At 51.5% G+C, this 20,761-nt stretch overlaps 1 protein-coding gene across 2 annotated transcripts in view; it reads right to left on the reverse strand.

The window, feature by feature from the left end:
* Nucleotides 1–20,761, reverse strand: part of PHACTR3 (phosphatase and actin regulator 3) — a 206,153-nt gene that overhangs the window by 10,079 nt on the left and 175,313 nt on the right. The gene's annotated exons all lie outside the window — the stretch shown is intronic.

Consider the following 20,761-nt stretch of genomic DNA (forward strand, 5'->3'; position numbering starts at 1 on the left):
GCTGGACGCCTCCCTAGGCGCGGGTCCGAGATCCAGCCAGGAGATGGTCCCCTGTCCGGGGGCGCAGGGAGGGGCGGGCAGCGGCGTCTCCAGCTTCTGTGTCCCAAGCTCCCAGCGACCCGAACACTGGCACTCGCCGGGTTCTGCTCCAGCTGCGGTCCGGCCTCACCCGACCCTGCCTGCAGGGAGGCGATGGGGAAGCTCCTGCCTCTAGCGGGCGCGGAGCCCAGGCGCGTAGGGAAGAAGCGCATCCAATCCTGGCTGGGAATCTCCTGGGCTGAGCGCGCGCGCCGGCCACGCCCACAGCCGCCCGCCCACCGCCTGCTCTGCTAGTCCGCTTGGTGAGATAGGAGGACAAATTATCATTTCCTTTTAAATGGCTTCTCATCGAGGGAGTTGGAGGACGTAGCCAAAAAGAAGAAATACATAAATAAATAAAAGGCTTGTCAGGAGAGGGAGGCATAACCAGTCAACATTAATGCCAAGCTCCAATTATTTCTGTAACTCCAATAATGTTATCCCTGGGGCAGAGCCAGAAACGTCCCCACTTCCGGATCCTTCTGCCACTGCAGGGAGGTGACAGGCGGAGCCTCTGAATGCCCACAATGCGGGGCCATAATCCTATTTATAACCCCTGTCCCAGCACAAAGCCCAGGCCCCCGGGGGCTCAGCTGCTCCTCCTTCCACACTCAAGGCGACACTGTGCTATCGGCTCCTAGGCGGGCTTTGTGTGTCTGCTGGCTGGTGGGTGGTTGCTTAACATCTTGTCTGCATGTCTGCTGAGACTTGAGCGTGCCCTCAGACAACTCCTGGCTGGCACCCAGGGGCCAGGGCCTCCCGCTCCCTGGCAAGCAGCAGGCACCAAACCAAGCTGTTTGGATGGGGCTCCCTCAGCCTGGTCAAACCCCCCCCCCCAGATGCTATTTATTCATTCACTAAGTGACGGGTGGGGTGGGGGTACCTGCTCTGCAGCAGCCACTGTCCCAAGCCCCAGGACACAGTGGGCCTGCCCTTAGAAAACTCAAGTCTAAAGAGGAAGGCAGACAAACAGCAAGTGAGCAATCATCCCAGTGAGCGGGCAATGGCATGGAGAAGAGAAAACAGGGGTAGGGACGTGATGGATGAGGGAAGGGGCAGGGGCAGGGGAGGTCCATTTCCTAAGAGATAGCAGAAAAGAAGGAACCAGCCTTGAGAAGCTCACATTTCTAGACAGTGTCTCCTAACTGTCCAGGTGCTGGGCTTGGACACAGCCGTGGGGGCAGTGATCAAGGAGGACTTCCTGGAACAGGAAACTTTGGGCAGTGTTGAGGAGAATCCACACGAGGTGCAGAGCCTATTCCTTAGGGGCTGCCAGCTGACCAGCTACGATGCCTGCAGGGACAGCTGAGGATGGAGACCATACATCTCCTCAAGCCTGAAAAGTACCCCAAAACTCTACTCACTTTGCCCCCATGGAGGGCTTTTTCTTGCTGGAGCCCTGTGTTCTCTTCTAAAACGAGGACTAATAATAAATCTTCACAAAGGTGAGAGAACTGAATGAGAAAATGCACAAATACACCTGTTATACCAAGCTTGCTTGGGACAGAGATTTCTCAAGAAATGTCTGGAGAGAACCCAACCTGTGGGTTGTCAGCTGATCATGGACTGAGTTCCCAGAGAGGCATTTCATCCAACTTGCACGTCTCAGAAAGGTGTGGATATCTCACCACCATAATCTCCGCTGCTGGCTCTAGAGGTAAAGTCAGGCCTGCCAGGGTGAGGGCCACAGCAGGCCCCCAAAGCACCTCCGAATGGCCCAGAAGGGGCAGTCCACCAGCTGTGAACAACATGTGCCTGCTGGGTTGTCAGCAACCTGCCCCTGTACCCAGAGGGAGCCCAGGAGCCCACAGCTGGACTGCAGCCAGAGCCGCTCCCTGGGGGACCCCAATCACAGGGAAGGGTGGTACTGCAGGTAGAGGGTCCCCATTTGGACTCACACCTGCCTGTACCTGACACCCCAGCTCAGGAGCCTGAGAACTAACTTGCGTTCACCAGGCCTCTTGTGTCAGAGGTTTAGTGAGCGCAGAGGACAGGCCCAGTCCTGGGATATGGCGGGAAGAAGTTAGACCCAGCCCTGCCCTCGGGGAACGCAGGCTCTAGAGGGGACAGACATTCAGTCTGTTATCACTCAAGTCAGTCAGTCAGTTCAATTGCTGACTCTGCAACCCCATGGACTGAAGCACACCAGGCTTCCCTGTCCACCACAAACTCCCAGAGCTTGCTCAAACTCAGGTCCATTGAGTCGGTGTTGCCATCCAACCATCTCATCCTCTGTTGTCCCCTTCTCCTGCCTTCAATGTTTCCCAGAATCAGGGTCTTTTCTAATGAGTCAATTTTTTGCATCAAGTGGCCAAAGTACTGGAGCTTCAGCATCAGTCTGAAGTTATCACACAAACCACCTTGCATTTCCATAGTGACCAGCACTAGGAGGAGGAACCTACAGCATCATGATAGCCTAGGGGGTAGGTGGGCCAACCTGGACACACGCGAGGCCTGGGAAGCCGATGTTGAGTCAAGATCAGAAGGGTAAGTGGGGATTGCTGAGCCTGGAGAGAGTGGAGGAGCACACGTCCTGAGAAGAGAAGGTCTCCTAAGTGTTACTGGACTGAGTGAAGGTGTGTATGCACCTATGGGGCAGGGGTCAGGGCCCACCCAGCCTGCAGTCTGGATCTCTGGAGCCCCAAATGTGAAGGGTGTGAAGCAGGCAGGGCGGGGTGGAGAGGATCTGTCTTTGGAAGCACCTCCGGACTCTCCTGGACTGCAGTCCAAGGAAGGACAGGGCAGAACCTGCCCACAGGAGATGTGGAGCTGCCGGGGTGGGGTGGGGGGAAGGATCTCCATCAGACAGGAACCTCTGGGAGCCAGGCCCACAAATGGTCACAGGCCAGTGAAGTGTTCCAGACAAGGGGGAGATATTGGCTCCAGAGTAAGAACACTGCAAACTCCAAATTACATCATACACATTGGACTAAATACATATTAAACACAATATTCCATTCATTTACTACCTGAGACTCGGCTCCACTCTCCATGTGGGGATGGGGCTTCCCAAAGCAGGAGTGACTACGACCTTAATGTCGAGGACAGACAACGAGATTATGCCCATTTTACAGATGAGATCGGCGGGGCTCAGAGAAACAAACTTGTAAGCAGGTGTTATTCCTCGTGTGGACCCCAGAGCCTGGCACCAACAAACATGCGTGGCCTGAACAAAGCAGCAAACCATGGGCTCCCTCCGTGTGACACGTTCTTGGTGTGGCCCTGGAGGGGTGCTGCTAAAACATCCCTGGGACCTCAGTAGCAGAGGGTTCTCTGGGGACCGGCGAAGACATAGCCCCAGGCTGGCTGCGCTTTGGGGGAAAGGGGGCGGGGCCCCAGGAGGGGAGGGACGGAGCCTCGGGAGGGCAGGGGAGGAGCCTCGGGAGGGGTGGGCAGGGTCAGCACTCTGAGGGATTCCCCAGCTCTGCCCACGCTGTCTGCTCCCTCCTGATTCAGAAGCTGCTGCTGTGGGTGATGAGCAGGTGCCGCCTGGAACTGGGGAAGCCACAGTCTATTTCTGACTCTCCCCTCTGAGAAAGCACAGCGTGGCAGCCAGTTACAGCACTGCGTGGGCGTGGGAGCGACACCAAGAAAAGAAAACAGGAGAAAAGAGAGGCACCTGCCCATCCTCCCGCCCCATCCCTGGGTGGTCCCCACCTGTGCACACAGGAGAGGGAGCTCCCCTCTCCCTCCAGGGGGCTGTGGGCAAGATGGCAAGGTGGCAGAGCCTCCACATGGAGTGGTCAGGCTGGCCTGTGCATGAGGTGGCTGCCCTGGAGGGTCACCCAGACACAGTGCACTTCTCCTGCAAGAAATAAGCCTTTTCTAGGTAAAGCCCCCAAGATCTGGGGGTTTCCACTGCAGCACAGCTGCACCTAACCTAGTACACGCGTGCATAGCTGGCCATGACGCTGGCCCTGTCTCCCAGGGCACCGTGCAACCAAGGCCAGAGCCACCTCCCCCTTGCTGCCCGCAGCCAGGTCCAGCCTGGAGCCTTCCCCAGCGCAGGATCAGGGCTCCGGAGCCTCAGAAGTCATATGCAAGCTCCCCACTCCCTGAGCCCACCTGAGATGAGGGAGGACAGCCTGGTCACCACCCCCATCAGATGACCGTGGTCCAGATCCATCGGCAGCCTCATCGCTGCCCCCATGACACTTTTTAGAATGTGAATATGAAACAAATGTTAATCAAATCGGAGTTTTTACTCTTAAAAACATCAGCTTCCCTTGAAGACATGGGAGAGCTGGCTCCTCAGATCCATCAGCACCCCTACCCCACCCCCGGCTCCGCAGAGCAGCAGCCAGGCTGAGGGGGCCCTTGGCTCCTCGCCATCCCCACGGCCCACACCTCCCAGTGGCCTCGCTCCCGCGTGGACACTCCGCCTGCCTCACCCATGGGATCGGGCTCTTGAGTGAGCGGAGCCCCAGGAATCCCCTCCTTGTCCTGAGACCCCGTGACCCCCCTGCCTCCCATACACACTGGAGGGGAGTGGCTGCATTCTCGGGAGCACCAGGTGTGGCGGGAAGGCGACCTGAGGACAGCAGGTCCAAACCTCACCTCTGAGCCCAGTGGTGGACAAATGGCCCTGGCTGGCCACCCAAGGAGCATCCGGCAGCTGGTGTGTCCCTCAGGGAGGCTCAGTACACAGTCAGACTCTTCCCAAGCACACTCGTCTCCATGAGTTGGCTCACACAGTCTATGGGCACAGGCCAGTTCCTCTCTCTGAGCCCGTTTCCTCTCCTAAGATGGACTGACAATAGGCACCCATTGGGGTTGCTGTGTGGTAAGAGAAATGGCCCAAAAAGCACCAACCAGGTGCCTGGCACTCCAGGCCCATCTATGTCAGTGGCCATATCTGAATTGTCCTTTGCACACCCCTCCTTGAGAGTCCCTTGGACAGCAAGGAGATCAAACCAGTCCATTCCATCCTAAAGGAAATCAACCCTGAATATTCATTGGAAGGACTGATGCTGAACCTCCAATACTTTGGCCACCTGATGCAAAGAGCTGACTCATTGGAAAAGACCCTGATGCTGGGAAAGATTGAGGGCGTGAGGAGAAGGGGGCAAGAGAGGATGAAGATGGTTGGATGGCATCAATGGATGTGAGTTTGAGCAAACTCTGGGAGATAGTGAAGGACAGGGAAGCCTGGCATGCTGAAGTCCATGGGGTTGCAAAGAGTCAGACACGACCGAGTGATTGAACAACATCATCATCAGACAGGAACTGAGCCGCCATCTCCCTAAGCAAGGCAGAACGCCTTCCTGGAGAGGAAAGCCTTAGTGGCAGACAGACAGCTCTCCGCCCCCAGGGATGCCGGCTATTTTGGGAGCTCCTCCCTGGGAATACCATCCTGCTTCACCAACCAGCCTTGAGTCACCAAGGAGGATCTTGGTGTCCCTGCCAGGGATGGGGTTCCCCAGCAGAGGGGAGTGGGGGGGAGGGGGTGTCTCCCTCCATCGTCACCATGACTCCTGAACCAGATGTGTGGCTCAAGAGCTGTGATTGAGAAGACAGCTCCTCTGTTCCCATAGATGCTGTCCGGGCGACGGGACCACCAGGGACACATGGATGGGCTGGGGAGCAAGAATCAGGGAGGGGAGCCCTTTCCAGGAAGTAACATGAAGACGAGGCCACGGACAGACCAGAGCCAGGCTGCAGACTCTGAGGGGTGCAGCTCATCCACGTTGAGAACAATAGACTCCCAGACCTTAGCCCCCTCTGTCCTTGCAGTTACCTTGTGAGAATGAATTATCAGCCCACTGAGGGTTTATCCAGGGAGGTGCTGGCTGTTGGCCCCCCATCACGGCATCTCACAACCCAGGAACCCCAACCCCACCTCCTCACATGTCCCCATTGTCCAGCATCCGTAACTCAGAGGCTGGTGCCCACTGTCACTCCTACACTCACCCCAGACCCCAGGGCCACCCTCTGCTCCTCTGGCTCCACATTCCCATTCCCCAAGGGTCTCCAAGTCCACTGGGTTCTAGAGCTGATACCTCATATGTCCATCTGTCTCTCCATCCCCAGGCCACCAGCCTCTGCCAGCCCCCAGCTTCCTTGATGCCCCATGGCAGCAAGCAGGCTGGTCATGTTTCTGAAACATGACCCCGCACTCCCACCATGACCTCAAACCTGGGGTCCCCACCAAACTCAAGACAAGCCCCACGAGGTCAGCAAGTCTGCAGGGTCCCCTCCCCAGATTCTGTGCACTGTGATACTCACACTGAACTGCCCACACTGCCTCCCTCAGGCACAGCCATCCTGCTCCTAACTCAGGTCCACAAGCTCAGATGCTACACACTCTTTACAACAAGAATTCGGTCTCATTTCCCTTACTCCAGTCTACCAACATGCATACTTTTTAAAAATTGATGTGATACCCGGCTGTAACATGCAGGAGGAAGAAGGGAAGTTTTAATCCAATAACATCCATTCAACACATAAGTGTTCAACAGGAGCACGTCAGGTGATGTGGTGAAGGCAGCTACACAAAGCAGTTGCCATAACAACAACATCAACTACAAACACAGAGAGACTGGGGTCCATGCTGGTCACTCACACACCCACAGAGATGACACCATGGGGGAGCTGTTCCTGAAATGAGTGATTCTTGGTAAAGTTCTGAATGAAACAAGGTGTGTCAATTTCCACTAATTTCCAAGACACTTATGTTCAGGGAAACTCAGCGACAAAGCTCTGCCAAACCCCTCTGTGCGTGCATGTCCACTGCACACCCGGGTTGCAGGCTCAAGTCATACTAATAGCTCTGGACCCTCCTGTTTGAGTATCCAAGGGAAACCGTTTGTGTCCTGTTTTTGATGGCCCTGTTTGAGCGTCCAAGGGGGTGGGGGCAAGTTTCCCCGGCTGGGGCCTGGCTCATCCCAGTTACAGCCCACGAAGTCTCCCCAGATGAGCCGGGGCACCACTGACTTAAACCTTGTGGTCCCAGGCAGACCCCTGTCCTCCTCCAGGAAGATCCCAGGCTGGAGAAGGAGGCCCATCCTTCACTCCAACCCTTGGCCTTGGGGTGTGCTGAGTGGGTGAACTCTGGTGATGATGATTTGGTCTTCACCAAGGTTGCACCTGGGCTTCCCAGGTGACGCTGGTGGTAAAGAACCCACCTGCTAATGCAGGAGATATAAGAGACACAGTTTTGATCCCTGGATTGGGAAGATCCAAGGAAATGGCAACCTACTCCAGTACTCTTGCCTGGAAAATTCCATGGACAGAGGAGCCTGTTGGGCTACAGTTCATGGGGTCACAGAGAGTCAGACATGACTGAGGCAACAGCACGGCACAAGGTTACAAATGCAGGTATTTATCCTTTGCCCAACAGCTCAGGGCTAAGAGGATGTTCTCTGGAGAGCTCATATGGACACCATGTGTGACAGCCAGATTCAGGGCAGAGCTCTGGCATCCACTCAGAGCCTGGGTGGAGATGCCGTGGTCAGCTGGCAGTACAGCTCCAGGCATGTGTGAAAAAGCATGGGCATGTCTAGACTGGTCCTCCCTGGAAGCCCACCTGGCTGGTCTCTGGAGCATACATCAATTCAGAAGATGCAAAATCATGCCACAATTAAGCAGTGGAGCTCTAAATCCAGTCATGGCATGAACTCGAACACCGCCACCCTGTCCGTTCACAACCTTCTCTGACCAGTCGGTGGAGGTCACCTGGAGAGGCCCCGTCCCCAGTTCTTCATCAGTCACTCATCTAGGTGCCATGGTGGAGGCGTTTTGTAGGTCAACGTCCATAAGCAGGTGATAGTCCTAGATGGCCTAGATGGGCCTGGTCCAATTGGTGGAAGGACCTGCAGAGCAGGGCTGGGGCTCCCTGGTGAAGAGGGAACTCTGCCTGTGGACACCAGCTTGGGTCCAGGCACGGGAGTTCCGGCCCTTCCTGACTGCCTGCCCCATGGGTGGGCCAGACCTGTGCCGCCAGCCCCACACCACTGCCACCAACGCCTTGCCAGAAATCCCTCAATACACACCTCCCCTGGGGCTTCCCAGGTGGCTCAACTGGGAAAGAATCTGCCTACCAAGCAGGAGATGTGGGCTCAATCCCTGGGTTTGAGCCCCTGGAGAAAGAAATGGCAACCCACTCCAGTATTCTTGCCTGGGAAATCCCAAGGACAGAGGAGACTGGTGGGCTTTGGTCCATGAAGTCACAGAGTCAGACATAATTGAGCAAGTAAACACCACCACCTCCCCTGGGAGCTGGGTCTCTATGTCACAGTCACAGCCTCCTTCTCCATAAACAAAGATGACTATACCGTGGGAAAAGCTCTCTCAAGTTCCCTCCACTGACCTAGCCTGGATTAGCCAACACTCCCAGTCCTTCTGGAAAAGGAGACCCCACCGAGCACATGTGGCCGGCATCCCGGGCCCCGTGTCAGCAAGCGGGTCCCTGTCAGGAACACAGGTCCCGTGTTCCCAAACCTATGCGAACCAGGTGAACATGTATCTGTAATTAGGTGATTTAATCAGAATGTATACACATTGATTTAAACGATTCAATATGGATGGAAAAAGAAAACATTCTTTCTAGGAGAACTGAGTTGGCTGCCTTGGAGTCAGTATAGGAGGGATGCTGAAACATGGCCACGCAGGCTCGTGTGGGAGAGGAAGCTATAAGTGGTGGGGCTTCTACCTTAGGAAGGACTCGGCTTCCATGAGTCTAATTCTCACTCCTAGACAACGCATCACACAGGAAAGAACACTAATTGTAGAGCCTTCTGCAATGAGAAGTCTTTGATTCCACCTCAAAAGACAGCGGAATAAATGCACATCTGAATTCCTTAGGTTAAAATAAAGTGTTCTGAGCATGAACACATCACATTGATCACTTCTTCCTTTAGCCACCTTTGGGGGTTTATCACCAGTGCTGTGTACAGAGGAGGGGGCTCTGCTCCCCTCCGTCATGGGTCTGTGGTCTCTTCCCAGTGATGCTCGGCCCCCGTGTGGGGAGGGTGTCCCCGAGCACAGGGCAGGGGGTGAGACTCGCCTCCGGGTGGTTCCGAACAGCCCCTGGACACTGGCAGCCTCTGATGGGGTGGGAGTGAGACGCGCTATTTAAGATCTATCAGGGGTGTTGGGCCCTTATTCAGATTTGGGAAATTAAAGTAATACACGATGCTTCCTGCTGCTGCCTCTGGCATGAGGATCACTTGGTCTGTGGTCCACACATTTATGGAGCACCTGCTGGGAACCAGGTCCTGCCCCTCCCCCATCCTCCAGCGCTGCATTTCCTGCCCTCCCCCCATCTTCCCTTCCCTTCCCTCTCACCTTCCTGGGGCAGCTCTCCTGGGTGGTGGGTGGTTGAAGGCCACCCCCCTGCATCCCTCTCTTCATCTCTCCAACTGGGGTATCCTGAACATCCTGCTACTTCCCCAGGGCCCTGAACCCCAGGGTGCTCCTTGGCCAAGATCTAAACCACCCTCTGGGGCTGCATCTCTTGGTTCCTACCCCTACCCAGCAGGTCCGGGAGTGGAAGTCAGGTTAGTACAGTGCCCCAGGCCCAGGGCGGAGGGTCAGTAAGACTGCAGTGAACAAGCAAATATCAGGTGAGGAAACAGCAGGGCAAAGAGACACACAAACTCCACAAAATTGCCCTTGGTTTAAAAAAGCAAAGGGCATCACCCCACACACCAAATAGTCTCAATAGGAGACAGAACTGCACAAGCACTAAGAAGCCTTGACTTCACCAGCCTGGGGAGAGAGGAGGTTAGGATCTACCAGGGGTGAGTGGGAGGGAACACGGGACCTCCACAGCGCCCTGGGCACCTTGCAGGCCACTTCCTCTGTCCCCCACGTGCTGCAGGGACCACACTCTCTCTTGCTTGACCTCCCTCCCCATCCCATGTCCTGAGGACGGCTCCTGCATCTCTTATTCCTTCCTCCATCTTGAGCATCCCGTGCCAAGGGGGGGTACACCAAGGCTGCCCAGGAAGTATCTCTCCTTGAGCTTCATTGTCACTTAGGGGTTACCACTGAGAAGGTTTTCCCGTGGCTCAGATGGTAAAGAATCTACCTGCAGTGCAGGAGACCTGGGTTTGATCCCTGGGTTGGGAAGATTCCCTGGAGAAGGGACTGGCAACCCGCTGCAACATGCTTGCCTGGAGAATCCCTGGCAGGCTACAGTCCATGGGGTCAGAGTCGGACACAAGGGAGTGACTTCCACCACCAACACCAGTGGTGAGGAAGGGACACTGGTGTCTGTTCCAGTCATCCCAGGGGCCCCTCGGAGTCTGCACCCCGCCCCCGCCCCAGCTTCCTGCCACCTCTGAAATCTCTGGGCCCAGCACTGGACAGTCGGGAACACAAAGCACTCATAAATGCCCATTATAGGGACTCCAAGGGACTCCCCAGACCAGACTGTTACCTCACAGACACAAGGTTTTCCACTCACTCATCTACCTGTTTACTCCCCATTTCCCTTCTTCCTTCAGTCTCTCTCACAACAAAATTAGCTTGAACACCAATAGTAGCAGAGACCTCTAGTTTCCTACACAATCTTCACTCTCCCTTCTTATGTATATGGCATCAGAAAGCCGATTCTATTCAAAGAAGTCTCTTTTCCAGCTAAGCATAGCCATATGAAGAGGTTCTGACCAAGAAACCGTAGGGAGAAGTGTGCCCAAAAGCCTCTAAAGAACAGTCCTTTTGAAGAGCTGACTCAGCTGGGATCTATGCACCTTTGAGAGTTGAATGTGTCTGGTGCTCCTGAAGCCATCCTGGACCATTCAGGGTTAAGTGTCAGTGTGAGGATAACTGAGCAGGAAGACAGAAGGAAGCCTGGATCTTCAGTGACTATGGAACAAACATGCCAGCCTGACTGTCTACAACCATTCTATGAAGCAGGGTACCTCCAGACCCAGCCTGACTGGGTCAAATCTCAGCTCTAGGACATACTAGCTATATGTCTTTGAACATCTTACCTAACCTCTCTGAACCACCATTTCCTAAGCTATGAAAGACAGCTAACAATAGCATTTACATCTTAGGCTTCAGTGAATGCGGCAGAACACAATCTCTAGCATACAACCCACATTTAATAAATGTTAACAAAGCTACCCCACTTCATGGATCACTGCCTTGTCGTGGCACCGGGGCTTGTGCAACTCAATGAAGCTATGAGCCATGCTATGCAGGGCCACCCAAGACAGACACGCCATAGAGAAGAGTTCTGACAAAACGTGGTCTACTGGAGGAGGGAGGGAATGGAAAACCACTGCAGTATTATTTCTGTGAGAACCCCATGAATATGAACAGTATGAAAAGGCAAAAAGACACGACACCAGAAGATGAGCCCCACTCTCCCCCTCCTCCAGTCAGAAGGTGTCTAATATGCTACTGGGGGAAGAGCTCGGGGCAATTACCGATAGCTCCAGAAAGAATGAAGTGGCTGACCCAAAGCAGAAGCAATGCTCAGCTGTGGATGTGTCGTGGTAAAAGTAAGGTCCGATGCTGTAAAGCAAAATATTGCACGAGAACCTGGAATGTCAGGTCTACAAATCAAGGTAAATTAGACGCAATCAAGCAGGAGAAGGCAAGAATGAACATCGACATCTTAGGAATCAGTGAACTTAAATGGATGGCAATGGGCAAATTTAATTTAAATGATCATTTATCTACTCCTGTGGGCAAGAATCCCTGACAAGAAATGGAGCCGCCTTCAGAGTCAAGGAAAGAGTCCAAAACGCACTGTTTGGGTACAATGTCAAAACAACAGAATAATCTTGGTTCGTTTCTAAGGCACACCATTCAACATCACAGTAATCCAAGTCTATGCCCCAACCACTGATGCTGAAGAAGCTGAACAGTTGTATGAAGACCTATAAGACCTTCTAGAACTATTACCAAAAAAAGATGTCCTTTGCATCACAGGGGATTAGAATGCAAAAGGAGAAAGTCAAGAGATATCCAGAATAACAAGCAAGTTTGGTCTCGGAGTACAAAATGAAGCAGGGCAAAGGTTAATAGAGTTTTGCCAAGAAAATGCTCTGGTCACAGCAAACACCCTTTTCCAATAACACAAACGACAACTCTACACATGAACATCACCAAATGATCAACACCAAAATCAGACTGATTATATTCTTTGCAGCCAAAGATGGAGAGGCTCTATACAGTCAGCAAAAACAAGACCTGCTGCTCACTATGGCTCAGATCATAGCTCCTTATTGAAAAATTCAGGTTTAAATTGAAGAAAGTAGAGAAAACCACTAGGCAATTCAGGTATGACCTAAATCAAATCTTTTATGATTATACTGGAGGTGCCGAATAAATTCAAGGGATTAGATCTGGTTGATCGAGTGCCTGAAGAACTATGGATGGCGGTTTATAACACTGCACAGGAGGTGATGACCAAAAACATCCCAAAGAAAAAGAAATGCAAGAAGGAAAAGTGGTGGTTTGAGGAGGCTTTACACAAAGCTGAGGAAAAAAGAAAAGCAAAAATCAAGGGAGAAAGGGAAAGATATACCCAACTGAATGCAGAGTTCCAGAGACTAGCAAGGAGAGATAAGAAGTCCTTCTTCAATGAACAATACAAAGAAGTAGAGGAAAAATAAAAGAATGGAAAAGCTAGAGATCTCTTCAAGAAAATTGGAGATATTAAGGGAACAAATCATACAAGGATGGGCATGATAAAGGACAGAAACAGTAAGGACCTAACAGAAGCAGAACAGATTAAGGAGAGATAGCAAGAACACACAGAACTATGCAAAAAAAGTCATAATGAGCCAGGTAACCACGATGGTGTAGTCACTCGCCTAGAGCCAGACGTCCTGAAGTGTAAAGTCAAGTGGGCCTTAGGAAGCATTACTGCAAACAAAGCTAGTGGAGGTGACGGAATTCCAGCTTAGCTATTTAAAATCCTAAAAGATAATGTTGTTAAAGTGCTGCATTCAATGTCAGCAAATTTTGAAAACTCAGCAGTGGTCACAGGACTGGAAAAAGTCAGTCTTCATTTCAATCCCAAAGAATGGCAATGTCAAAGAATGTTCAAACTACCTTACACTTGTGCTCATTTCACATGCTATAAGGTTATGCTCAAAATCCTTTAAGCTAGGCTTCAGCAATATGTGAACCGAGAATTTCCAGATATAAGAGCTAGGTTTAGAAAAGGCAGAGGGACCAGAGATCAAATTGCCAGAATTCATTGGATCACAGAGAAAGCAAGAGAATTAAAAAACAAAAATCTGCTTCATTGACTATGTTAAAGCCTTTGACTGTGTAGATCACAATAAAATGTGGAAAATTCTTGAAGAGATGGAAATACCAGACCACTTTACCTGTCTTCTGAGAAACCTGTATGCGGGTCAAGAAGCAACAATTAGAACCTTACATGGAACAACAGACTGGTTCAAAATTGGGAAAGGAGTATGTCAAGGCTGTATACTGTCATCCTGTTTGTTTAACGTTTATACAGAGTACATCATGTGAAATGCCAGGCTGGATGCAGCACAAGCTGGAACCAAGACTGCTGGGAGAAATATCAACAACCTCAGATATGCAGGTGATACCACTCTAATGACAGAGAGTGAAGAGGAACTAAAGAGCCTCTGGATGAGGGTGAAAGAGGAAAGTGAAAAAGCTGGCTTAAAACTCAACATTCAAAAAACTAAGATCATGGCATCCAGTCCCTTCACTTCCTGACAAATAGAAGAGGGAAAAGTAGAAGCAGTGACAGATTTGGTTTTCTTGGGCTCCAAAATCACTGCCAATGTTGACTGCAGCCATGAAATTAAGACACTTGCTCCTTGGAAGGAAAGCTTTGACAAATCTAGACAGCTCAGGATGTGAGAGTTGGACCACAAAGAAGGCTGAACATTGAAAAACTGATGCTGGAGAAGACTCTTGAGAGTCCTTTGGACTGCAAAGAGATCAAACCAGTCATCCTAAAGGAAATCAACCCTGAATATTCATTGGAAGGGCTGACATTGAAGCTCTGATACTTTGGCCACCTGATGCAAAGAGCTGGCTCATTGGAAAAAACCCTGATGCTGGGAAAGATTGAGGGCAGGGGCTGAAGGGGGCGACAGAGGATAAGATAGTTGGATGGTATCACTGACTCAATGGACATGAATATGAGCAAACTCTGGGAGATAGTGAAGGACAAGGAAGCCTGGCATGTTGCAGTCTATGGGGTCACAAAGAGCCTGACATGACTTAGTAACAGAACAACAACCAAGCTACCACTGCACTATTACTACTGGGACTATAACTTGTGCAGGATAAGCTCTGACTCTGGGTAAAGAAGGCAAGCATCACCAACCATTTCACAGGCTCAGACAGATGGAGTAATTACCTTGGCTCCCTCAGTCTGCACCTCCCAGCCACGTGAGCTCGCAACCACCAGACCACCTGTGCCCCTGGGTATGGATCATGTTTTATTGATGCTGAAGGGAGACTGGTATTGCTTTGCATCTCCTTATAAAACATGCTGTACTTTCCTGGACAGACTCCCAAGCAACCGAGGAAAACCAAGAGCAGCTGACGCCACGGGAAGTCTCAAAGGCCATGAGCTGGTGAGAACGAGGGGGCCTGAGCCCCACCTGCAGGGGGCCTGGGGCCCTGGGTGCTGCTCTTCCTTCCCTGCAAAGGAGTAGGGGAAAACACAAGAGTGGGAAAGACTAGAGATCGCTTCAAGAAAACTGGAGATATGAAGGGAATACACAGTGCAAGGATGGGCATGATAAAGGACAGAAACGGTAAGGAGCTAACAGAAGCAGAACAGATTAAGAAGAGATGGGCAAGAATACACAGACCTATTTAAAAAAAAGCCATAATGAGCCGGATAACGTGGTTATCTGGACACCATGTGCTCCACCCCAAGACCAATTTGTAGGCATATGTCCTCGGAGGCTTAGATTTTGTTAAACCTTTCCTGATTTGGAAGTGCCATTTTCTATTGCTTAGCTACTTCCAACTCAAACCAGAACACATGAGACTCAGACTTCACAGCCACTGCCCTGCCTGCATTGTCCTGGCCTCACCCACCTCCCAGACCTTGTGGGACCACCGCATCTCTCCCTCCAGAGTTGGGGGGGGGGTCTTGTCTTACCCTCCCCCCAACATCCCACAGGGCCCACACACAGCTCTGCCCTAAGAGTCCCTTCTGTATTTTTGCAACAAACCATTGCAGGTGTCTAGTTAACCCCAGCATTCCTCTTGACCTTGGAGGCTACATCATATTCACATGGGGCTCTCACCACAATAGCGGAGCAGGGAGGTAGCACCAAGCTAGGGGCTGGGATGGTTTATCTGGATAGAACAGGCCCGACCTCTGTGTCCCCTGAGGTTTCTAACCAGAGAGAGACTATGAGCCTCAAAAACATGCCCAGAGTCGCTGAAGGGCTGGGGAAGTAAGTCAGGTACATTTGCTTCTCCACAAAAAAAAGAAGAGAAACTACTAACACAAAGGTCTTTGCTCCTGGGATCTCAAAATCCTCTTCGGAGGGTTGTAGAGACCTGGGCCCTGCACTTCTCAGCCTAGGGGTGGCTGGTAACTTGAGATCACCACCCCAACCAGTTACTGCACTGGGTGCACCCTGAGCTGGACTGGTAGGGTCTGAGGGGTCCTCACCCCACCCTCAGCCTTCCACCACTTCAGGCCCCCTTTCTCTCCAGGCAAGAGTCAGCATGAAGCTCAGATGTGGGCTTCAATTCTCCTGGAAGTGGGGTACTTGAACCTCAAGGGGACCAAGAGCCACTGTTTCCTAAGTGCTTCCCATGTGTCAAAGACGGACAGTGAAGGTGCTGATGGTGATGATAGTGGATGAAGATGTTGCTAAAGATGATGGTAAAGAAGATGAAGATAACAACAAAATGATGAAGATAAATCATGCAGAAGAAGAAGATGGATAAGACGCTGATGAAAATGATGGTGGTGATCACGAAGATGAACAAGGTGACGAACGAGGTGATAAAGATGGTGAAGAGGATCCAGACAGTGACAGTGATGAAGATGTTGTGGAAGAGAATAAGGTTAGTGAAGACATAGGTGAAGAAGAACAGGATGGTGACACTGATCATGATAATGGGTCTTCATACAAGTATATCCCTCAACCCTTGTGACAGTAACTGAAAAATTGAGTGCCCACATGGCCCAGGTACTGTTCTAAGGATTGGAGATAAGGTTAAGGGGTGAGGGCTCCTTTGGGGTGATGAAAACTTCCTAAAATTGCTAGTGGTGATGGACGCACAACTCATGGATATACTAGGACCACAAGACTGTGCACTTCGAAAGGGTGGATTGTATGGTATGGAAGTTACATTTCACACTATTAAAAGAAACTCTCTAGTTTCATATTTATTTGTTTTATTCTCTGGTGCTTCCTCCCTACTACACAGAAGTTCAGACAATTTATGTATCCTGTCTCTCTGCACCCTTTCTGCAGCCCTAGGAGACAGGCTTTGTTGTAATAATTCCCATTTTACAGAAGAGAACAGTGAGGCACACACCAGGGAGGTCACCTGCCTGAAAACACAGCCAGAAAACAGCAGAACCAAGACAGGAAGCAAGACATCCTGCCCAGAGTCCATGCTCTCCCCACCACACAGAGACACTTCCTCTGATCAGGATGAGAGCAAAGGGGGTCACACACAAGGCCTTCCAGGTCAGCCCCCTCACCCACCAGGTGCAACGATAAGACCCGTCGGGGCTGCACAGGGTGCTGGCACACACAGTCTCCGGTCTTGATGCTTCTACTGCTGACCATCAATTCAGACCCTGACTTGCTGTTTTCCCTACAGAAATTCAACAGTCACAACCCCCCATTCTCAGCACAAACAAGAGCGAGCTTGTTTGTATCACTCTCATAAAAAGGTGATATATCACAGGGTGACCTCCCCCAGGACCAATATAGCCCACAAATGTGTTTTATGGGGTCCACACTTCCTTTTTTAAAAGCACTGATTTAGAAAGACGATACAATGATCCTAGATGCAGAGCAGCAAAGGAAACACGGATATAAAGAGTAGAATTTTGGACTCAGTGGGAGATGGCGAGAGTGGGATGATTTGAGAGAATAGCACTGAAACATGTATATTACCATATGTAAAATAGATGACCAGTGCAAGTTCAATGCATGAAGCAGGGCACCCAAAGCTGGTGCTCTGGGAAAACCCCAGGGGGATAGGGTGGGGAGAGAGAGAGTTCAGGATGGGGGTACACATGTATACCTGTGGCCGATTCATGTTGATGTATGGCAAAAACCATCACAATATTGTAAAGTAATTATCCTCCAATTGAAACAAATTAATTAATTTCAAAAATAAATTTGAAAAAAAGCAAGATCCTTCCCTCAATGTGAATCTGCTCTCTACATGGAGAGTCATACAAATAATTGTAAACCAAGGAGCGGTCCATGGACCAGCTTCAGGGTGTTGTGAAGCGGGTACTGCAGGCAGGACATGCTGAGCAAAGAACTCTGAGCTGAACAAGTTCAAGTTCATTCCCCACTCAGCTACTCACTGGCTACTAGCAATTCTGAGCCTCAGTTTCCTCACATGCAAGGGAAAGGTTGTGGACCCACCACATGGGAATGAAACGCCATGAGTCCTCAGCACGTGCAGATGGCGCAGGACAGAGGGTGAAATTTCAGAAATCGTGGGAGGAATTTTATACTCAGTAGGACTGACCTGTGAAAGTGTTAGTCACTCAGTCCTGTCTGACTCTGCAACCCCATGGACTATAACCCACCGGCTCCTCTGTCCTCAGAATTTTCCAGGCAAGAATACTGGAGTGGGTTGCTATTCCCTTCTCCAGAGGATCTTCCTGACCCAAGGATCGAACCCAGGCCTCCTGCATTGTAGGTGGATTCTTAACTGTCTAAGCCACCAGGGAATTCTCAACTTCATGAGCCTCAAGGGTCACTAATCACAGACTCAATCACCTGCTTTGTAGATTCCAGGTTCCCTATGAAGTGGGGCCCCAATAGGCTAAGCCTCGCCCTTCCCACCCAGCTGTACTTCCTGCTGGGGGGGCCCAGCTGTTAGTTTTCTGTTCAAGAATTACCTTGGGCAAATGAATTATCTTATCACTCAGCTCCCTCTGTTCCTCTTTTGTCTGAAAACCCCTTTAGAAGCTGTCCCCCCAGCCGTTTCAGAGCTGGGGCAGATGCACGTCCTATCATGTACAAGAACGCCGAGTCCAGCCCTCTGAGGCTCTGGCCATGCAGTCGAGCTGGGCTGGGAGAACACCCTGTGCCTTCCTTGTGGATGGCGGCTCATTAACCAGCAGCCTCCTTCAACAGCGGCCTCTTCTGACTCAGTCCAGCTGGGCCCCCGATGGCAGTACCATCGGCTGCAAGTACCACCTGGCTGCAAGATTCCACCTCCCGAAGTCGGGGAGTCCAGGTCCAGCCCCTCCTCAGCAATGTGAGGAAGGACTCGGCTGCCCTTGTCCCGTTTCATTCAAACAGAAACACCTGCCCCGATGTGCCAACCGAAATCTCCAAATTACTCAGCATCACCTCGTGGCTGGAGCCCTGCAGGATTATGGAACAGAGGAATGTGGGTTTCAAGTTCCCTCACTTCCCTTGGATTACATTTAATGCTGCCCAGTTTCCATAGATGGACGGGACTTATTAAACCCGACACACCTGTTCTGTCCCCAGGGGTCCCCCTCGGGAAAATAGCCAGCCACTTGCTGTCCCTCTGTTGTGCTACGAGTTTGGAGGGAACGCACTGTGGTAGGAAACACACCCATGATCAAAGGAACTGCACAACCTGGAAAACGTGCTGGTGCTTCGGTGACCCTGATCTTGAGCTGGTGCTGCTGGTAACTTGCATCCTGAGTTCAACACCGCCGGGGAGGCGCCTTCACGTGTCCTCCCACTCCTGCTCATGGGTTGGACCCCCAGGAAGAGTGCCAGGGATGCATGTCCAAACGTGGATACAGAGCCTCCCTCCTGCACCTGCCTGCCTTCTTCCTGTCTTCCCTCCCCCAGCACAGAGCATTGACTCCATCCTGTTGGGGCCACCTCCTCCAGCCCTTACCCATGTCCTGCTCCCCTTCCTCCCCCGGCTCTCAGTCCATCCCTCTCCAGCCCCATCATCACGTGCTGACGTTTGTCTCCTCAGCTCTTACAGACCAGAGTCACGTGCCCCCTTGAGGCCCCCTGCTGGTGGGGGCATCAAGGGAGGGTCCTCTGGGAAGGACCAGAGGCGGCTGTGTGTGGACCAGGAGCAGAGGGCGCCCACCCCCTGGTCCTGCTGAGCCCTTCAGCCTCCCCCACCCTGCCCACCCCAGCTCCTCACAACCACAGCATGTTCTCCAAGGGGCAATGTGGATTCAGGCCTTGGTACCCTCTTGCAGCTGCTCTCTGCCTGGGACATCCTTGCACGCCAGCCCACCACGTGGACTGACACGTATCAAGACATCAAGACCATGCTCCACGTCACCCACTCTTCAAAGCCTCACCCCAACTCTGCCTCCCTCCTGCTGGCTTAATCTCTTCCTCCTAGACCTCTGCTTCCGTGGCTGATTCATACGTTTATTTTGTACATATCTGATTAGATATGATGGTTCCCGATGCGCCTCTGCACCCCGGCACCCAACCCCTACGCTCTATAGGGACCTGAGGTTTGTGACGGGGTTTGTGCTCCCGGGAGACATGCAAGGGCGTGGAAGCGATGCCGTGGGAGAAACGGGCCTGCTCTGCTGCAGTCTCGACCAGATTCCCTGTTAAGTCATCACAACATCCCCTTACATCACAGTGAGCGTGCATACACCATGGGGTAGGAGGCAAATCTATGAGGAACTGAAGTGCGGTGCTAACAGCTGTCATTACACTAGTTGGGGGTGATTGCACCAGGCCCTCAGGAGCTGCACCCTCAATGATGCCATGGCAGGGGTACATGGCCCCCCCATAGCAGAGAACAAGAAGAAAGTTTCTAGAGCTGCCAATGCTGAAGCAGACAAAAGACCAGTAGAGGATGTGGACCTTATCCGCTTTTTAGTTCCGATGCAGCAGAAATGGATGCTCCCTGGAGTGGAGTGTTTGGTTAAAATATGCGCCTTGCCATCCTGGCTGTTCCCCTGCCTGGCTGTTTTCAGTCACATGCCTGCCAGTGGTGGATGGCACGTAAACCACCACCCTCCAGGATGGGGTGTTCTTAGTTCATTATCAGTATTTATGCTAGTAAAACATAATGTAAAATATTTAAAAATATTTTAAAACTTTCCAGTCACTTTAACTGGGGATGAAAGTTTCTTTGTTACTATGAATTCTTCATATCGCTAGTTACTAGTGAAGCTGAATTATCTTCATATGTTTATTTAGAAATTTTGCTCCCTCCTTCCCAAACCATGAATTCCAGGCTATTTCCCAGTGATCTTCGGAGTTCTGCTAACAACTGGTCTTCATTCATGAATGATGAAATCATCTCACTCAATGCATTTTCCTTCCTCTTTTCTCATTTCTGGAAATGTTGTTTTAGTCGCTTAGTCATGTCCAACTCTTTGGCGACCCCATGGACTGTAGCCCACCAGGCTCCTCTGTCCATGGGATTTTTTCAGGCAAAAATACTGGAGTGGGCTGCCATTTCCTTCTCCAGGGGATCTTCCTAATGCAGGGATCGAACCCACGTCTCCTTCATTGGCAGGCAGATTCTTTACCATTGAGCCAGTAGGGAAACCCTCTAGAAATGCTGTTCTTATGAATAACACATAAAA

Source organism: Dama dama, chromosome 23 (assembly GCF_033118175.1).
Source record: "Dama dama isolate Ldn47 chromosome 23, ASM3311817v1, whole genome shotgun sequence".
Taxonomy (NCBI): Eukaryota; Metazoa; Chordata; class Mammalia; order Artiodactyla; family Cervidae; genus Dama; species Dama dama.